This window comes from Mustela lutreola, chromosome 2 (assembly GCF_030435805.1).
Source record: "Mustela lutreola isolate mMusLut2 chromosome 2, mMusLut2.pri, whole genome shotgun sequence".
NCBI classification, from domain to species: domain Eukaryota; kingdom Metazoa; phylum Chordata; class Mammalia; order Carnivora; family Mustelidae; genus Mustela; species Mustela lutreola.
In genome coordinates this window covers 203,624,357-203,640,228 of record NC_081291.1, presented here as the reverse complement: position 1 = coordinate 203,640,228, position 15,872 = coordinate 203,624,357, and positions in this window count along the sequence as shown.

The window sequence follows — 15,872 nt, the reverse complement described above, 5'->3', positions numbered from 1 at the left end:
TCCTTATTTATTTATTTAGTTATTGTTATACACATTGCACTGTTCCACATTTCTTTTGTTTCCAGATTTGGCCTCTTTTCAAGGATTGGGGTGGGGGGACTCTAATCAGTTGTCTTTTAAGTCTTTTTCCTAGGGAAAAAAAAAAAAACAACTAAACTGTCTAAGATCATTCATTCAACTGAAAATTTATTTCCAAAATATTTGTAATATTCTACACCCCAATTAACAATGCCTACGAGTTCTGACACACTCCTCTCTCCTTAATATTTAGGATATAAGCTTTTTTCCTTAACTATTCTATTCATTGTATCATTTGCTGTCTTGTGTGTTTCAGTGTTTTAATTTTTTTTAAATTAAGCTATTCTGTTTTCATTATATGCTCATCTAAATGACAGTACAGACAAAAGGTTGATATCATCTAAATTAAAGAAGCAAAATTTCTTATTTCTTTTGAAAAGCCTTACAGGAATATTTCTTAGGGTTGGTTTTAATCTGTAGATAAGTTTGGGGAAAAGTGACATCTTAGTAATGTTTTCTAATTCGTGAACATTGTGTATATCTTTGTCATCTTTAGCTTTTTTTTTTTTTTTGGTGGCTTTTATTTTTATAAGTGTGTTTTTGGATATATTATTTATTTATTTATTATTTTTTTTAACCTTCTACGGATAACTTTAGAAACACTTGTATCTTATTTAAATTCCAGTTAATTAGCATATGATGTCAGGGGTATAATTTAGTGTTTCATCACTGACATACAACACCAGTGCTCAGCACTCCCAGTGCCCTCCTTATTCCCCTTCATTCATTTAGCCTATGTGCCTTCCCACTTCCCTTAAAACAATCCTCAATTTGTTCTCTACAGTTAAGAGTCTCTTTTATGATTTGCCTCTCTATTTACTTTCTATGTGCATCTGTTTTGTTTCTTAAGTTCCACATATGAGTGAAATTATATATTATTCGTCCTTCTCTGACTGACTTATTTCGCTTAGCATAATACACTCTAGCTCCATCCATGTCATTGCAAATGACAAGATTTCATTCTTTTTTACAGTTGAGTGATATTCCAGATTGAGTAATAGTCTATTCTCAACTCTTTTATATACCTCCTCTTCTTTATCCATTCACCAGTCAATGGGCATGTAAGCTTTTTCCATAATTTGGCTATTGTTAATAGTGCTGCTATAAACGTCGGAGTGCATATATCACTTTGGCTTAGTGTTTCTGTACACTTTTAATTTATTTTCAAGAATTGACATTTTGTTGATAGTATTTAGGAAGAAATTAATTATAAGGCTATACATGCATAGAATTATATATGTATAATGTGTAGACAATATACATCTATTTATTTGTGTGTGTTCCCTTTCTGGGAGAAAGAAAGGGGTCATGCTTTACCATAATTATATGCTAATTTACAGCATTAAGACATTATATTTCAAAAGTAAATTAAAATACCATTTACTAACATCATAAATTCATCGATCAAAATCTTCCTTTGAATATTCTTTTAATAAGATTTGTAATTTAATATTGGAAATAGAAATATTCAAAAGGACCAGCTCCTCCTCCTGAGAAACGTTTCATTTTTTTTTTTGTACATATGTATGCTTGAAAAATACATGAAATGCTTACCTGTTCTTCTATGATCATTCAAAAATAAAAGGGGATATACAATATCTTATGTATTTTTTCAATATTCTTGTCATATTTATCTGAAAATGTTAATAGTATATATTCGATCCTTGATTCATTTCCACTTGTATTATCATCATATCAAGGAAGCATATTGGCTTATATCTTAATTTGTCTTGCCACATCTTAACCTGATACTTGTATAAGTTTTACTTCTTTCTCTGAGAGCCTCTTGATGACTCTCTGTGATTGTAGCACATCGCTATATAATCTTACATTTCTTTTTTTTTTTAAGATTTTATTTATTTATTTGATAGACAAAGATCACAAGTAGGCAGAGAGGCAGGCAGAGAGAGGAGGAAGCAGGCTCACGAGGAGCAGAGAGCCCGATGCGGAGCTTGATCCCAGGACCCTGGGATCATGACCTGAGCCGAAGGCAGAGGCTTTAACCCACTGAGCCACCCAGGTGCCCCTTACATTTCTGAGAATGTCCCAGTTACTGCCATTCCTATTTCCTGTTTAGATGAACATAAACTGTGGTTCTTTATGTAGTGATGTATTCTGTTAGCCACATAAAACTACATACAGACATAATTATTGAGCTTCTGTCAAGAAGGCATTCTATTCTATGAACATAAGAGTCACTTATGGTTTGTCTCCCTCCCAATCCCATCTTGTTTCATTTATTCTTCTTCTACCCACTTAAGCCTCCATGTTGCATCAAAAAAATTACAAAAAGTTATTTTATACCATTTGTGGTTTCTCATTTTAAAGTATGTTGCCATTGCAAGTTTCAATATTTCTAATCCTTGTTGTAGGCACTATTATTAGAAATTATGAAAAAAGGGGAAGGAACAAGATACAGGATACATACAAGATATGTGTACTAGTTAAGAATTTTGCCTTAAAAGGTAAACCTAGGTTTGAATTCATTTGTCTATCTTTCCTGTTGTGGAAACTTGGACAACATTTTAAATCTCTCTCGATGTTTCAATATCTATAAAGTAGAGATAAGAAAAGTATTAAATTTATTACTTTGAGAATTATTAGAGACAATAAATGTAAAATGTTTAGCACATTGCTTACCTAAAAATATTACTTGTGTTTTATTTTTAGCCATTATTCAAAAGGACTTTATCAGAGTCTCCTGAACAGATTTAATTTTATTTCAGAAACTAGATGTCTTGGAGATTTATCAGTTTATCCTTTCCTGTATAACAAATTACCACAAAACTCTAAGGCTTTAAACAATCAGCTTACTTACTCATAATCTTGTCAGTAGTGTGGGATGAGTTTAAATGGGCAGTTCTCCCGTGAGTTCTGTCTGGGATCATTGGTAAGCCATAGTCATCTTGTGACTCTACTGTTACTGGATATTCTAAGATGGATTTAGATGTTTGGTGATCGTTGTTGGTGTCAATTGGTAGTCAGATGACAGTTCTAGAGAAATTCAGCTAATATAGTCCTCCATGTGCTCTGTAATCCTCCAATGGAGTGAATAGAGATTATTTGCATGGTGGCTTGAAAACAGATTGCCAGGGGGGCAAGAGTGGAAACTTCTGGTCCTCTTCAGGTGAGCATCTGGATTCCCACAATATATGTCTTCCTCCTTTTGTCTTTGACACAACTCACAAGACCAACACTCACAGAATAGTGAGGTGGAGAAATAACCTTCATCTCTTGCTGAGAAGGGCAGCAAAGTTAAAAAAGGAATTTGTAGCTATTTCCTATTTCAATTAAATACACAAGCTTTATTTCACAGAATATGTACCCTGAACTCATTATGCTAACAAAGTAATTGTCAGTCTACTTGACACAGTAGAGAGTTAAGAAAATCTAGATTTTATTTTTCTATTAAAAAATAATCTCGGGCGCCTGGGTGGCTCAGTGGGTTAAGCCTCTGCCTTCAGCTCAGGTCATGATCTCAGGGTCCTGGGATCAAGAGTCCCGCATCGGGCTCTCTGCTCAGCAGGGAGCCTGCTTCCTCCTCTCTCTCTCTCTGCCTGCCTCTCTGCCTGCTTGTGATCTCTCTGTCAAATAAATAAATAAAATCTTTAAAAAAAAAAAATAATCTCATTTACATCTGCAAGGATTTTTTTCATGGAATTATTTTTAACAGTGTAGTTGTATACAATATAAATGTATGAAAATCACTGAAAGGTTTTACACATGAATAGTAATAAACCAATACTATTTAACATTCTGATCCAATAAATTTTCCTTATGTTTATATAAGTGTTTACTTTTAGATAATGACAGTATGTTTTCTGACAATTGTATTTTTGTGCTCTATGTTGATCTTTTTTTTTTTCTGATTTTTCTAGTATAAATTACCCATTTTAAAAAGTTTTTATATAAAATCCAGTTAGTTAACATACAGTGTAATATTAGTTTCAGGTGTACAATAATAATTCAATACTTCCAAACATCAGCTGGTTCTCATCAGGAAGGGTTCACTCCTTAATCCCCATCACCTATTTCACCCATCCCCCCACCTGCCTCCCCTCTGATAACCTCCAGTTTGTTCTCTATAGTTAAGAGTCTGTTTCTTGGTTTGTCTCCCTCTCTCTTTTTTCCTTTGCTTGTTTGTTTGGTTTTTTTAATTCCACATATGAGTAAAATCATGTGGTATCTGCCTTTCTCTGACTGAGAAAATGAAACTACTTTTAATACTTATATTATTTCACAATTTTAACTATAATGCTTTTTATTAAAATCTGAAGAATATGAATTTTTCAGTAACTTAATTATTAATGGATACTCATAGCCAACATATTATTTAAATACCCTTTTAATTTTTCAGACTCTCTAAATTTGTCTTCTGTACACTTGAGATTATACCACATATTAACTTGTATATCTTACTGTTCTTTAAGGCACTTTTAATGTTCTACATATTTCTCTGTTACAGCACTTTCATTGTTGTAATTCTGCATTTGATCAATACATCTTGCTTTCACTACATCGAAAGTTTTCTCTGTAAAGACTGTATTTACTATATGATCATCATTGCTCCCTGTGCCCTGTACAACATAGGAGCATGAAACATATATATTTCTAATAAATGTTGAAAGAAAAGGAAAATTGAGTACTTTAAAACTCACTTTTTCTGTTGAAACTTGAAAGCAACTTTTATTTACTTAAAAAAGAAATGTTTGCTCATTAGCAAGCATCTGGTGGTCACGGAATAATGGTCACAGTTCTCCATAATGAAAGAATAATGAGTAACTAAATGGTTTCGGTTTGTAATGTATTTCTCAGCACTAGGGGACAAGCTGCTATTTGTTTTCCTGTAACTTGGTGTTGAATAGGAGGTTCATGAGGGTGATTGGCTTTTTTATCTTTTTTTGGTAACAGGACAGAGTCATTACTACCTTTTTATTGTTCTCCTTTTCTTGTCAAGGGCTAGTCTCTTGACTCCTTACATTCGTTACTTTTTCCATTTACTAGCTGTGATCAAGGAGAAATCAGACTAGGTATACCTTGTGCACTTGAGCTTTCCATACCCTGTTTACCAAAACACAAACTGATTTAGCCTTTGACATGCTTTTTTTGCTCACCAGAAATGTGACAGAGTCGGTAGCTCTAAGGAGCTCCAGATGTTATAGCATGAGAAAAGATTAAGGCCACAGGACACCATGTCCAATTTGAGCTTCTAGTCTTGGAAATCCCTGCCAAAAACAATGAGAACATGTTTTTGGCTTCATGAATGTTTTAAATCATTATGATGTCAGACAATAGTGTCTGAAAAATTGTATCACAAACTATATATATATATTTTTTTTTAATTTTTTTATTTTTTTTAATTTTTTATAAACATATATTTTTATCCCCAGGGGTACAGGTCTGTGAATCACCAGGTTTACACACTTCACAGCACTCACCAAATCACATGCCCTCCCCAATGTCCATAATCCCAACCCCTTCTCCCAAACCCCCTCCCCCCGGCAACCCTCAGTTTGTTTTGTGAGATTAAGAGTCACTTATGGTTTGTCTCCCTCCCAATCCAAGAATGGGGGTAAATGGTATCCAGGATTTTAAAAAAATAAAAGAATCGTTTTAGAGTCGTGTATCAGCCTTATGTGCCAACCATCTAGGAGTCTGTGAATCATTGGGTTATTTTTCTCTTAATAATTTTTTATGTAAACATTGGTTTTGGTTTCTCCTGGACAACAAGGCTGGATAAAGAGCTTAGAAAAACACCTCCCATCCTATCTTAATTCTTCTTACGTTTCAATATTTTATAATGTCAGTATAGCTAACAGTTCCATGTAGTGCATATATAGACAGTACACTGTGAAAAAGTCCCATCCACATTACATAATCATGGGTGATTTTAACTTTGCTATATTATGGTTAAATGATCAGCTATTCTCATATACCTTAAGTGAACATATTCCTAGAAACAAAAACAAAGAATCAAAACAAAGGAAACACGAAACTCTTAAATTTATTTTTATATTATATTATGGAACTGAGCAGTAGGTAACTTAAAGAGGCAAGACAGACTTTATTCAAGTCTGTTGCAATAGGGAAGAGAGATTGAACTCAGTTTCACTAAAACAAAGGGTGGACAAATTTTAAGCACTGCAATGAGCTAATAGAAAAGTACTAGACTATCAGAGGAGAGGTTGACAATATGATCGGGCCATTAGTATTTATAATTGATGCTTTTAGAAGTAAGGCTCCAACTCTCCATTAAGACAAGAAAAAAAAAAAAAAAGACTCTTTTTTGAGGATTACATTTCAAAGATGACTCCCCAGCTCTTGAGAAGGACAATTCTGAGTTGTAAAACTGGAATGAAGCAGAAAGTTTTATAACTCAAAGGAGCTGAGAAAGAATTGTTATTGCAAGTTTTTGAAAATAAATGATTTGAGAAAAGGGAGGAAACCAGTCTAAACTTTAGTCAAGCTGAAGGGGATATTAAGACCATCTTGTTTAATTATAACTGCTACTTTTTAAGTAGCACACATAAAAAGGACACATACCACTAATCGATTACATAGGACAACTAAAAATAAGATTAAAATGCAGTTTTTAGAAAAACATTATTGGGTCATATTCACTTATTTTTAGTATTTTTATCTACAACCTAAAGTATTTTCTTTTAAAAGTTGCATTACTGGGGCGCCTGGGTGGCTCAGTGGATTAAGCCTCTGCCTTCGGCTCAGGTCATGGTCTCAGGTCCTGGGATCGAGCCTCACATCAGGCTCTTTGGCTCAGCAGGGAGCCTGCTTTCCCCTCTCTCTCTACCTGCCTCTCTGCCTACTTGTGAGCTCTGTCTGTCAAATAAATAAATAAAATCTTTAAAAAAAAAGTTGCATTACTATAAAAAACTGAAATTTGCTTTATTTAGACCTTCCTATAAAATTTAGGATCACAAATAATTAGATAGAAAAAGTTTACACAGAATATTATAAAGTTTATTACTCTTGAATCTTGTAATCAGAATATATGCATTATATGTCAAAATTATTTCAAAATTTAAAATTATAATTATGTACATAATAATTTCTGTAGACTTTTACCTCATGAAACTATCATATTAGCATTTCTTATAAACCTGGTAGCTCATAGAAGAAAATAGATATTATCTAATTTATAAATAAACTGGTCAAAGGATTTATGTACTGATGTATATATAACACCACTGATATAACATCAATATACATATACTGATGTATATATAACATCATGGTATTATATATAAACTCATGCCCATAAATCCATTTGCTGCTGTATTAAATACTAATAGTGAGAACAATATAATGGCCTCAAAATACTTAGTATACATTTAGTATACATTTAGTTGTTATTATATGCTAGACATTCTTTTTAGTAGTTTATGTGTATTTGAAATAGGTGTTCTTTTTATTGGTGATGAAATTGAGGGACAAGGAAGTCTAAAAAATTTCCAAATCTGCTAAGTGGCAGAGAAAGTGTCTATCTTATAACTGAATTAGAAATCATTTTTATATCCCCAAAATGATCTCCATGTATTATATATTTGCATGAATGATGTCACTAATTGTTCGTTTGCTCATTCTGAAGTCATGGATTTTACATTTGACTTCTTTCTATATTTTATGACCCATCTCCAACCAACTACTAAGTCTGATTGATTCTATCATCTTAACAAGCTCTCAGCTCCATTCATATTTTACTACCCTCTTGCATTTAATAAAATCCCAGCTCTTGACTGTATCTTTTAAAAAAATATTTTATTTATTTATTTATTTGACAGAGAGAGAGAGAGAGAAATCACAAGTAGGCCGAGAGCAGGCAGACAGACAGGGGGAAGCAGACTCCCCTCCTAGCAGTGAGCCTTGATGAGGGGCTCAATCCCAGAACCCCGGGATCATGACCTGAACCAAAGGTAGAGGCTTAATCCATTGAGCCACCCAGGCGCCCCTCTTGACTGCATTTTTACAACAGCTTCCTATTGAATCTTCTTCCTCCATTCTTGTAACTTTTCCCTTTCATTAATTACTTCAAAGATATTTAATTTAAACTGTATGCCAGGAAATTAATCTTTGTTGGATAACAACTGTTGCGCTGTTCTTGGCCCACATATTGGCAAATGCTTTGGAGTAATAACAGAGAATATGGGTCAAAGGACACAGTGATGGGAGAGTGTTTGCAATTTAAAAAAGCAGAGTTAGGAAAAATCTGACTGAGATATTGAGATCTGTGCAAAAACCTAAAGCATTGAGGGAATGACCCAGGTGAATAATGTGATTCCAATAGAAGGGACAATCAAAGTCCACTGTTAGACAATGAAATGACTTAATAATACTTAAATCTTATCAGAATGTTGCAAATCTTAGTTGCATATTGCAATAAGACCAGAGGGGATGTCAGGACTAATCTAAATTAAAAACAGGAGTCTAAACTTCTCCTGTTGAAAATAAGTGAAGAGACTTCTCTGCCTTTCTTTTTCTTGGAGCAATAATTTAACTAACTATAAATTCTCAGTAATGTTAATCTAAGTAAACTTTTGAATTCTTTTTGTCCCTGAAATATATTTAAATCTTTTTTTTTTTTTTTTTTAGATAAACCTCTTGAGTTTAAGACCTGGTAGTCTTTCTTCAGGATCTGAGCACCATCTCTTTGAAATTATTTAAAAAAACAAAAACAAAAACAATAAAAACAACACTCCATCTTCCAGTTTTTGTGGGAAACTAAGCACCTAATTTGAAGCACCTGTTCTAAAGATATGAAAAATTTATTTTTCCTATGGATAAGCAAATTAGCAAAATAGATACCCCTCTCAGTTACCAGATGAATCTAAGATAAACTGTGTCTAATAAATGGTTCCATCAGTTTGTCTTACTTTGATGACTAGTAATTGTTATCATGAGAACCTGAATGCAATGGGTTGTATCTATTTGGCTATGTATTTATTTATTTATTTATTTTGGAGATTTTATTTATTTATTTGACAGAGAGAGAGAGATCATAAGTAGGCAGAGTGGCAGGCAGAGAGAGAGGAGGAAGCAGGCTCCCTGCTGAGCAGGGAGCCCAATGTGGGGCTTGATCCCAGGACCCTGGGATTACTACCTGAGCTGAAGGCAGAGGCTTACCCCACTGAGCCACACAGGCACCCCTCTATTTGGTTATTTAAAAGGGTGTGATTTCTTCTGTCTTTGCAATCACTTAGAAGAGAGCTTATCATTCATATAACATTCTAGCTTAATGTTCATTTAAATTAATAAAGAAGATAGGCAAATGACAAATAACATTTGAAAATATGCTCAACATCATATATCAGGAGGAAATGCAGATTAAAACAATGATGAGATGCACTGCACACCCATTAAAATGGCCAAAATCCAAAATGCTGATAAACCTCAAATGCCATTGAAAATGATAAACAACACGAACTCTCATTCACTACTGGTGGGAATGTGAAATGACATGGTCACTGTAGAAGACAGTTTGTTGGTTTCTTAACAAAACTAAAAATACTTTTACCATACAATCCAATAATCACACTCCCTGCCATTTACCCAAATGGATTAAAAATTACGTCAAGACAAAAACTTGCACACAAATATTTATTGCAGGTTTATTCACAGCGCCAGAACTAGAAGCATCCAAGATGCCCTTCAGTTTGTTAATGGATAGATTAACCTTCAGTACTTCAGACAGTGGACTATTATTTAGTGTTAAAATAAATAATCCATCAAGCTGTGCAAAGGCATGAAGGAGACATAAGTGCATATTACTAAATAAAAAAGCAAATCTGAAAAGGCTATAGATGATCTGATTCCAACTATATGACATTCTTGAGAAGACAAAACCATTGAAACAGCAAAAGGAGCAGTGGTTGCTAGGAGTTAGGGAGTAGGGATAGATGAATAGCCAGAGCACAGGTGATTGTTAGGGCATTTCTCCAAAGAAATGAAAACCTAACACTCATACAAACATCTCTCTATGAATGCTTTTAGAAACTTTGTTCACAACTGCAAAATCAGAAGGCCACCCAAATGTCCTACCATTGGCAAATGCAAAAATAAACTGGCATGCATCCATGCAATGGAATATTACTTAATAAGAAGGAAAAAACTGTTGAATATTCAGCATGATGCTTTTTAAATGTATCCTAATTCATGGAAGCCTTCTGTGCCTGCATACTATATGATGCCATTTTTAAAATCTAATTCTACAATAGACAAAATTACTGGGAGAAGAAACAGATCACCAGTTGCCATTGGTCCAAAGTGGGGAAAGGTTTGACTGGAAAGGGTGAGCACAAGAGAGATTTTTTGAGGGAGTGATGGAACTACCTCTATTTTTATTGGGCATATGGTGATATGACTCAGTACTTCTATCAAAAATTCATAGAATTACATACATATACATGTAAGAAAGTGAATTTATAATAGATAAGTTAAATACATACATTCACAAATATACAGAGAAATAAAGTAGGTTCTTTGTGTCCACATTTCCTATTTTTAAGAAAAAGCTGTAAATTATTTTTTACCTGTTGATAAATAATTAGGGTGTATATTTTAAACAAGGCATATCCACAGGTAAAATGCAAAGTTCATAGGCTATTAAATTGTAGCATTCTTCTTGAACATTGTATTTCAGTCACTTTTATAAATGTACTCTCTTAAGAACAAGTTTTTATTTTAAGACTGTTTTGTTCACCTTATATACTGAGTATCTAACACAGTGTTTCAAAAATTGTGAGTGAAGGTCAGGGTATGGGTATCTGTATGCATTGACTCTAGAAGTGCACACACAAATAACTTTATCAAACAGCTATTGGCAAGAAGAGAGAACCTGTGGTCAGGTGAAAAGGCAGGCAGGGGAACTCTTCGCTTCATAGTGTTTTGTGTATTTTGAGTTTTGTAAAATATATTATGATTTAATAAAGCAATAGGATTTTATTTCAAAAATGTAGTTGGGAATGGACCTCACTCAAACTACAATCCTAATGCCATCTCGCACATATTGAACTGAGTTTTGAGAAGGACGATGACTATGTGGCAGAAGTCTAGAACTAAGAAATCTATCCAGATCATAGAACACTATACATTACATTGCACTTTTAAGAAACTTCGAGCAGAGAAGAAGGATTAGTAGAAGTGAAAGCATGTGTAAACATAAGGATGTGGAGACAGAAGCCCGATGACAAAGGGATTTATATGCCATGCTAAATTGCTCCTATTTCAGCTTGACGGTAATAGGACATCACTGAAGCATGCTATGTGAAAATGCCATAATCTGGTTTGCCTTTGATAATGATCCATCCATGGCAAAATGGATGGCTATGTTATAGTAGCTTCAGTGAATGACAGGAAGATTAATTTAAAATATATTATAAAAAACAAATAAATAGAGTAAAATATATGGAAAAGTCCAGTTGTTGTCCAAAGACAACAGACCAAGTTGTTAAATTAGCAGCATTACATATAGTTAGTTAACTAATGTGTTTATTCTAACATTTTAAATGTCATTATGAGACAAAATACAAAGAAAATTAAAATTTTTTAATTTGTGCCAAATTTTGGAGCTATAGAAATGCCTTAACTTCAATGTATTAAATTACAGCAATTGGTTTATTCAGAGGGTTTTGTTTCACTGGTTTCTGAAATTCAACTTAATGTGTTTAGGATTAGGCTATTGAATTATGCATGTTATATCTATATATCTCCCTAAATGTACATTTATATACTTATGTATGTATCTATAGATATATATTTTAACAATCTAGTCATTCTTGTAGTACTTTAAACTTTCTTTTAATGTTTGCTTTATAAAAGTTCTGGGGAAATTTGAACAAGTCAGTCAGAATCTATGAAGACATGTATGCTTCTCTGCACTTTCCTCCTATCCTGTATTTATCCTCGCTCTCTCCATTCTGTCATGCTGCCCAGATACGTTTCTTCTGGTTTCTGTAGCTACAGTTGGAAATGTTTTATGCAACCACTGACTGAGAAACATTTCCACCAAGAAGAACTGGAGGGAGTAGTTTCTTCCACTACAAACAGTTTAAGTCATTTTGTATCCTCTTACATGTACCAGCACTTTTTATAGGTCTTTCCAGACTGAAGGGAATATGAGATCAGTTTTCAATATATATATATATATATATATATATATATATATATATATATATATATATACCAAATTTCCCTATAAGCATGATGTTCCCACTAAATATGAAACGTTCCATGTCTTTAATAGCATAAATAGTCTGGGAGACCCCTGGTGGGAAAATATTGGTTTCCAGAAGGCCCATGCTGTGTTTCAGATTAAACCACCTACCAAAGTTCTATGCAAAATGGGGCAACTTTTGGTGCATGCATTAAGGTACCAATAACCTTTCTACATTAGAGCTCTTATTACTCTTGTACTTTGGTATCCTTCCAGGGGGCCAGAAAATGTGAATAAGACTTTCTGTGGAATAAATCCCTGTAATGTCTACTATGTAGGAGATGACAATTCATCACCAGAAAAAATGTAAACACAAATGCATGTGGAGCAAATTGCTTCTGAGGGCCTGAGGTTTGATGTCCTTAACTGTCAAGGATTTTCTTGTTAAAACTTTGGTAAAGTTAAGGTTGAGAGAGAGTAAGAGGCAAACAGATTGACTGACTGACCGACTGACTTAATTTTAAAATTTTAGGAACCTTGTCCTGAATCATATATTCCTGTTATTTGGTTTTGTTTGCCTCTTTTCATGAAGCAGTTACCCTGCTGCTCAACGTTAACAGGTAATTCCCGTTTCCTAACAATTGACAACTGATTTCATCTTATTTGGAAATTGAGAATCTCTTTGATATGTTTATATTTTTCTTTAATTAAAAAGCGCAATCATGAATTTTCAAATTTACATTTGAGTACATTTAAATAAATTTCACTTAGTACATTCTGCCTCCAGCCAGAAAGTAGAAGAGAAACACTGAATTCTCATGTATAAGTATTTATGTTTTTCTCTCTTGACATCATATTTGGTTCTTGCTTGAATACTCACTCAGAATTTCTCATCTTTGTTGGAAAAATAGAGTTGAATCTTTTTGATTAAATTAAAGTAATAATGACATTTTGTGAAATAATCATTTTACAAGGATAAAAGAGTATTATTACAAGGACAAAAGAGTATGATACAGAAGAATATTATAGAAGTCTATGATGGGTTGTTTATGGGGATCTAAGAAATGGAATATGAAGCAGGGGGAAGTCAAGGGAGAGCAATGAGAGACTGAACATAAATTGGAAAAGTTTTAAGAATTTTTTTTTTTATCTCTTGCACCATTTATTCACTTTTTCCCTCTCTCTCGTCACAACATTGGACTTTAAGGGATATATCTGTAGTCTAACCAAGTACACCTGTTATTCTCTTGGGGCATCGGGAGTGTCTTTCAGAGAGACTGAATTTAATTCTCTGGGTACCTTTTGGTGCATTCTTTTTTTGGAGATATATATAAATAAATATATATTTATTTGTTTGAGAGAGAGACAATGAGAGAGAGCATGAGAGAGGAGAAGGTCAGAGGGAGAAGCAGACTCCCCGTCGAGCTGGGAGCCTGATGTAAGACTTGATCCCAGAATTCTTGGATCATGACCTGAGCCGAAGGCAGTTGCTTAACCAACTGAGCCACCCAGGTGCCCTGATATATATATGTATGTGTATACACACACACACACACACACACATACAAAATGTATTATATATACATATAATGTATTATTTATTTATATATTTATAATGTATAAAAATGTAATTGTAATGTATAATTATATAATTATGCATTACATACATATAATTAATCATATACATATAATGTATTTTTATTTATCTCAGCGGTACAGGTCTGTGATTCCTCAGTCTTGCACAATTCACAGCACTCACTATAGCACATGCCCTCCGCAGTGTTCATTACCCAGCCACCCCATCTTTCCCTCCCACCCCTCTCCCCCTCCAGTTTGGATGAAAAAGTAGGAAAAATATTTTTGAGGAACAAATACCATAATATTATAAACTTGGGGAGACACATAATGACTATTAGGCAATCTAATTTTAGCTCTTCCTGGAAAATTTTAATAAAATTTTAAATTATGTGGATGTGTTTTGGATGAATGAGAAATGTCTGGGATGGTACCAAAAATTGAGAACTTCCTATTAACTTGACTATATTTATTAAATGCTGCTTTAAAGCTTTGTGTTTGTGTTTTATGTTAATAAAAATAATAAAGTATTTAAAAGTCTATAAATGACAAAATGGGAACTGTAAAAGGGCAAATTCATTGTGAAAATTCAAAAATCAAAAGATATAGAGCTTATTTCAGTGTCCCTGAATGGCTCATAAATATATATGAATACCCAGCGTTCAATACTTTTAACCCTGTTAGTTCATGGACATGTGAACTTTGGAGCTTTATTTTACCTTTCCTAGTGAAAAAGATCATTCAGTGCACTTTTAGGAATTATTTCTACACAGAACCCCTACTGCCTGTCAAGTCAATGACATTATTGTAACTTCTCATAAAAATAAAAATAAACAAACAAACAAAAACTATTACTTTCCTTTACAGCTCTAATATCAGCTATAATTTTTCATCTATTTACTCTGTATCTCTGGAAACTCGGGGAAGTCAATGCTTTATTTCCCTTATTATATAATTTTTTATGAATTATTCTTTATTAAATTATTTCTTCAGTTATTTGAAATGTCTTTTTTAAGAGTTGATTTTTTCCAACTTGTAAGCATTGCGGATTAAGGCTATGGGCTTTTTCTCAAAAAGAGCTTGAGTCATATAATAAGATCTGCTGTGGTTTTATTTTTATAAATATCCTAAAATTTTAGCCTAAAATTTTAATTTTCATACGATTATATCAATACATTAGCTTTATAGGACTATGTATTACCTACAAATTAGGGTATGTTTCTAATATATTTTACATTAATGTAATACCTTTGGATCTAAAAATAGTTTAAATGTTGTGTTTTAGAAGTTTAATAAAGTAGAATTTAAAATTGGCACTCTTAGTTTGATAGTGTATGTGCAGTATCCTATTATTGTATATGTGCTGAAGTTTAATTGGAATTGTGGTTTTCAAAATAAATACATTTGTAGTTTAATTGATAATAATATCAGTAATGAAAATATTTGGGAAAAAATGCATATTTCCAGTTAATTGTGCAGGAATTTTTCTTTGTGTAGCATCTATTTTTCTTTTTTGTTGTTGTTGTTGTTATTTTCACTTAAACAATATAAATTTATAACATAAATAACTGTTAGTGTTAAACAGTTTAACTGTTTAAACAGGTTAACTATGTGATTTCACTTTACTCTTTTTTAATACAGTAACACAAAAAAGCATAAAATGCAATGAAACGTCTTTACTTAGCATTATGAAGCAGAAATTTTTTATAAACAATAATTTTTAAATTTATTATTACTAAAATTAGGTAATGTAAAAACTTATGGAGGGTGTTAACATAATAGTGTTTTCCAAGTAGTATCTCACCCAGTTATAAAAATTATTTGAATTAGGTACTTTATGCTTCCTGTTAAAATGATAAGGAGTTAATTATTGGGTTAGCAGAACCTAGCTTTTATTGGTTGGTATGTATTAACATCTGAGTGAGACCCAGAATTAATATTTTAAAAACCACAATACTTTCTATTTTTAAGAACACATGCAATTTTGTTGATTTATTATTATGGCATTACATATTTTAGAAATGTATAATCTAAGATAAGAAATAATAAATAC